At 43.3% G+C, this 6,430-nt stretch overlaps 1 pseudogene; it reads left to right on the top strand.

Moving 5' to 3' along the window:
• Gm21032 (predicted gene, 21032) lies at positions 1,596-4,240 on the top strand (annotated as a pseudogene).

Genomic DNA, 6,430 nt, shown 5'->3' with positions numbered 1-6,430 from the left:
CACTTAGATTTGACCTTAGTACAAGGAGATAGGAATGGATCAATTTGCATTCTTCTACATGATAACCGCTTGTTGTGCCAGCACCATTTGTTGAAAATGCTGTCTTTTTCCCACTGGATGGTTTTTGCTCCCTTGTCGAAGATCAAGTGACCATAGGTGTGTGGGTTCATTTCTGGGTCTTCAATTCTATTCCATTGTTCTACTTTTCTGTCATTATACCAGTACCATGCCCATTTTCATCACAATTGCTCTGTAGTAAAGCTTTAGGTCAGGCATGGTGATTCCACCAGAGGTTCTTTTATCCTTGGGAAGAGTTTATGCTATCCTAGGTTTTTTGTTATTCCAGATGAATTTGCAGATTGTTCTTTCTAATTTGTTGAAGAATTGGGATGGAATTTTGATGGGGATTGCATCGAATCTGTAGATTGCTTTTGGCAAGATAGCCATTTTTACAATGTTGATCCTGCCAATCCATGAGCATGGGAGATCTTTCCATCTTCTGAGATCTTCTCTAATTTCTTTCTTCAGAGACTTGAAGTTCTTATCATACAGATCTTTCACTTCCTTAGTTAGAGTCACGCCAAGGTATTTTATATTATTTGTGACTATTGAGAAGGGTGTTGTGTCCCTAATTTCTTTCTCAGCCTGTTTATTCTTTGTGTAGAAAAAGGCCATCGACTTGTTTGAGCTAATTTTATATCCAGCTACTTCACCGAAGCTGTTTATCAGGTTTAGGAGTTCTCTGGTGGAAATTTTAGGTCACTTATATATGCTATCATATCATCTGCAAAAAGTGATATTTTGACTTCTTCTTTTCCAATTTGTATCCCCTTGATCTCCTTTTGTTGTCGAATTGCTCTGGCTAGGACTTCAAGTACAATGTTGAATAGGTAGGGAGAAATTGGGCAGCCTTGTCTAGTCCCTGATTTTAGTGGGATTGCTTCCAGCTTCTCGGTTTGCTGTAGATTGCTTTTATCGTGTTTAGGTATGGGCCTTGAATTCCTGATCTTTCCAAGACTTTTATCATGAATGGGTGTTGGATTTTGTCAAATGCTTTCTCTGCATCTAACGATTAATTCCATCACCTGTTTGGTCGTGTTTTCCTGCAATTCTTTAAGGGATTTTTGTGCTTCCTCTTTAAGCTCTTCTACCTGTTTAGCAGTGTTCTCCTGTATTTCTATAAGTGAGTTATTAAAGTCCTTCTTGATGTCCTCTACTATCATCATGAGATATGCTTTTAAATCAGGGAGTATCTTTTCGGGTGTGCTGGGGTGACCAGGACTGGGTGGGGTGGGAGTGCAGCGTTCTGATGATGGGGAGTAGTCTTGGTTTCTGTTAGTAAGTTTCTTTAAGAGGCTTTAGGATTCTATTCTATAAGTTGGAGATTTTTTTTTTTTTTGCTCTTGTTAATTTATTCAGCCCCATGAATTGAGGCACAGATATGACAAGTGTGGTCTTGGATATGGATATATATTTATGGATTTAATCTACAATGACTGAACAAATCCTCTGTTCTCTTACAGAATCTTTGGGATAGCTGAGTTACTTCCAACCCAAAGGACTGGGCTTCAGGATTTGCAAACATCAGCTGTCAGCTCCTTGCCTAGCCCAAGGAATCCTTTGCCACAATGTCCTGTGTGCACTACAAATTTTCCTCTAAACTCAGCTACAACACCATCACCTTTGATGGGCTCCATATCTCCCTCTTCTACTTAAAGAAGCAGATTATGGGGAGAGAAAAGCTGAAAACTGGCAATAGTGATCTGCAGATCATCAATGCAGAGACTGAAGAAGAATATACTGACGATAATGCGCTCATCCCTAAGAATTCATCTGTGATTGTCAGAAGAATTCCTGTTGTAGGTGTGAAGTCTAAAAGCAAAACATATGGAATAAGTCACACTAAACCAGTAATGGGAACTACAAAAGCAGTTAATGACTCTTCTGCACCTATGTCTCTGGCCCAGCTTATAGAGACTGCCAATCTGGCTGAGGCCAATGCTTCTGAGGAAGACAAAATTAAAGCAATGATGATACAATCTGGCCATTTATATAACCCAATCAATTACATGAAGAAAACTCCAGTAGGCTTGCCACCTCCATCTTACACCTGCTTTCGTTGTGGTAAACCTGGTCATTATATTAAGAATTGCCCAACCAATGCAGATAAGAACTTTGAATCTCGTCCTAGGATCAGAAAGAGCACTGGAATTCCTAGAAGTTTTATGATGGAAGTGAAAGATCCTAACATGAAAGGTGCAATGCTTACAAAAACTGGGCAATATGTAATCCCGACTATAAATGCAGAGGCCTATGCAATTGGGAAGAAAGAGAAACCACCCTTCTTACCAGAGGAACCATCATCATCATCATCTTCAGAAGAAGTTGATCCTGTCCCAGACGAGTTCTTGTGCCTCATCTGCAAGGACACCATGACTGATGCTGCTATCATCCCCTGCTGTGGAAACAGTTACTGTGATGAATGTATAAGGACAGCACTTCTGGAGTCAGATGAACATACATGTCCAACATGTCATCAAAATGATGTTTCTCCTGATGCTTTAGTTGCCAACAAGGTTTTACGACAGGCTGTTAATAACTTTAAAAATCAAACTGACTACACAAAGAGACTGGGAAAACAGGTCACTCCGTCCCCACCCCCACTACCTCCACCAAGTGCACTCATTCAGCAGAACCTGCAGCCTCCTATGAAATCTCTCACATCTAGACAGCAGGATCCTCTGAAGATTCCAATGACATCGTCCTCAGCCTCAGCTCACCCAACTCCCTCTGTAACCTCATTAGCTTCAAATTCATCTTCCTCGGCTCCTTCTGTGCCTGGAAACCCATCTCCTGCCCCAGCTCCCGTACCCGAGACCACTGCAAGAGTATCTGTATCAGACCTTTCAGAAAAATCAGATGGATCCTTTCGGGAATCAGAAAACCAATTATTACCAGCTGCCGCCCTTACATCAGAACATTCAAAGGGAGCCTCTTCAATTGCTGTTACTGCTCCTATGGAAGAAAAGCGTGGCCAGGTGGCGGTCCTTGAAACTCCACCTTCGTTGGGACAGTCACTACTCCATGAACAGTCTATCCCCACAACTGGTCCAGTAAGAATAAATGCTGCTCATCCAAGTGGTGGTCAACCAGGTTGGGAACATTCCAACAAGATTGGGAAGCTAGTTTCTCCAACACAGCAAATTAGAAGTGAAGAAAGAAGCTGTTACCGAGGAATAAAACGTGGGCGAGACTACAGTGAACCATCACAGAGGAGTCAAGGCCCATCACGACCAGCAACTCCAGTCTTTGTGCCTATTCCACCACCTCTTTTGCCACCGTCTCCTCCACATATGCTTCCTCTTCCTCCAGGTGTACCTGCCCCACGGTTTCCTCCTCGGGTTCCTCCTGGCCAGCCTCCAACAGCAGGATATAGTGTCCCTCCTCCAGGATTTCCACCAGCTCCTGCCAATATATCAACAGCTTGCTTTTCACCAGGTGTTCCCACTGCCCATTCAAATACCATGCCCACAACACAAGCACCTCTTTTGTCCAGGGAAGAATTCTATAGAGAGCAAAAACGACTAAAGGAAGAGTCTAAATTTCCCTATAGTGGGTCATCGTATTCAAGAAGTTCATACACTGACTCAAAGTCAAGGTCTGGCTCAGCACATTCACGCTCTTACTCTCAGTCCTTCAGCTGCTCACACTCTCGATCTTCTTCACGATCATCCCCATCCTCCAGAAGAGGCAGAGGCAAGATCTGCAATGATTGTTCACAGTCCAGATCTCATGGATATCGCCCATCTAGGTCAAGGTCCCCTCCCTATAGACGATATCGCTCACGGTCCAGATCTCCTCCAGCATTTAGGGGACAGTCTCCCACTAAACTCGATGTACCTCGAGAAGAGAAAGAACGCTACCAGGAATGGGAGAGGAAATACTACCAGTGGTATGAGAATAGGCAAAGGGCAAGCAGTAGGAACACAGCCTAGACCCTAGGCCAATAGAGAGGACTTTTCTTCAGAGAGACTCTTACCTCCTGATATCAGAAATTCACCCTTCACAAGAGGGCACAGAGAAGACTATGCTGCTGGACAAAGTCATAGAAATAGAAGTCTAGGTGGGAACTGTCCAGTAAAGCTTTCAACAAGAGACAGTCACAATCCAAAAGATAATCCAAATTCGAAAGAGAAGAAGAGTCAGAATGTTCCTGGAGACAGCAAAGGAAACAAGAATATGTTGGACATCGGTGGGAGGAGAGGCCCTTGGGGGTGTACTGTCACAGAGACAGGGGGAGGGGTGATAAGATAGGGGGTTTCTGGAGGGGAGACCTGGAAAGGGGAATGCATATGTAATGTAAATAAAGTAAATACTCAATTCCAACACCTGTTTACCTGTGTTTTTCTGTCTTTCTTTCAGTGAGTGATTGATATCCTCCTTAAAGGACTCTATTTTATTCATGAGATAGGATTTTAGGACAGATTCCTGTTTTTCAGGTCTGTTGGTGTATTCAGGCCTTGCTGTGGTGGGAGAACTAGGTTCTGATGATGCCCATGTATTTTGGCTTCTGTTGCTTACTGTCTTGACCTTGCCTTTTACCATCTGGATATCCCTGGTGTTTGTTGGTCTGTGTGACTGTCTGGGGTCTGCCTCTTTTGTCCCTGGGTTACTTCAGGTCTCCTGTTAGGCCCTGGACCCTGGCTGTAGCAGACCACCTGTGGGGCTTTTCAACTAGGGGCTCTTCACATTGGCAGAAAAGCTTCTGATCTGTTGCCCTGACAGCAGTAGATCTCCTGGGAGGTCTTCAGACTATTGTGTCTTCAGTGGACCAGTCAAGCAGTTGTCCAACTGCTGTAAGTTCAGCTAATCCTCAACTGCTCTGAGTGCAGAGGGTCTTCAGCAGTTCAACTGCTCTGAGTTAAGCAGGTCCTCTAGGATGGGTCTGTATACGGTGTCTTCACAAGAGTAGACTATAGACAAGATGCCATGTGAGTTCTTGGAACCAAACAGGTCCTTAGCAAGAGTGGTAAGTGTGCTTACTGCTGAGCCACCTCAGCCCCAGGGTTCAATGAAGAGCCACTGTAAGGACCAGCACAGAAGAGAACACAGTAAGGCACAGAGCAGCAAAGCTAGTGAGTTTATTCAGTGAGCAGAAAAGCAAACTGCACTGTGTGAGAAGGATTATGGGAAGGATCTTACTTAAGAGCCACAGGAATATGTGAGACTGATATGACCTGGATGACTTATGCTGAAACCCATGGATGTCAGCTGCTGAGTGACAGAAACCAATCAGAACAACTAGAAGGGGCCGATTCTCTTTTCTTGTCCCCTTTATTCCTTAACTAGCTATCCTGTTTCAATGCAGTGTCAATTCATGACTTTAGCTTTTACTATGCCGAGCTTTCTGTCTTCCCTTTTCTCCTCTGAGACATTCTCATGTAGCAGGCTAGACTCAGCTTGGCTAGCTGAGGCTGATAGAGGATGCCTATGATGACTATTCTTGGTTACCAACTTGATTACATCAACTCCAATAACTAAATTGAGGGCACACTTGGGAGGAATTTTTACATTTAACTTGAAGTAGGAAAATCCACTTCTAAACTGTTTTGTTTTGTTTTGTTTAGATTTGTTTTGTTTTGTTGTAATATTCATTTTCTTTATTTCATGTGCATTGGTGTTTTGCCTGTATCAATGCCTGTTGTGAGAGTATCCGATTCTTCTGGAATTGGAGATATAGATGATTGATGATTGTGAGCTGCCATGTAGTTGCTGGGAATTGAAGCCAGGTCCTCTGGAAGAACAGTCAAGTGATCTTAACTACAGAGTTGTGTCTTCCAATCCTTTAATCCGCATCTTGAGATAAGAAGACACACCCTTATTGTGGGCCACACCCTCTGCAGGTAACCTAAATAAATAGGACATGGAAGAAGGAAACTTTTGCATTTTGCTCTTGGTTGGCTGGCAAGTGTGTTCCTTCTCTGGCATCAGAGCCTCTTTGGGATTCCAGATTTTACTGAAGACCAGCTGAGTTACTGACCGAGAAACTTTGGATTCTTGGACTTTCCAATCAGACATCTCTCGATTATCTGGAGCATATCCTGTAAGTAATTCTGATACATGCTGTGCTCCTTTGTGTGTGTGTGTGTGTGTGTGTGTGTGTGTGTGAGTGTCTGTGTGTGTGTGTGTGTGTGTCTGTGTGTGTGTTTGTGTGTGTGTTTCAGGTGGGGGGCTGTGGGTGGAGAGAAAGAGAGAGAGAAAGAGAGAGAGAAAGTGAGAGAGATTCATAATATAAGTTCTGTTAATCTAGAGAACCCTCACTCATACAATGACTTTTACTTTGCATTGAATTCCCAGTGGGAAGTACTTATATTTGATACCAGGTCCAATTTATAGGGGATAGGTGGGAACATACCCATGGTTTCTTCCA

This window comes from Mus musculus, chromosome 7 (assembly GCF_000001635.26).
Source record: "Mus musculus strain C57BL/6J chromosome 7, GRCm38.p6 C57BL/6J".
NCBI lineage: Eukaryota > Metazoa > Chordata > Mammalia > Rodentia > Muridae > Mus > Mus musculus.
This window is presented reverse-complemented; position numbering and strand designations above follow the sequence as displayed.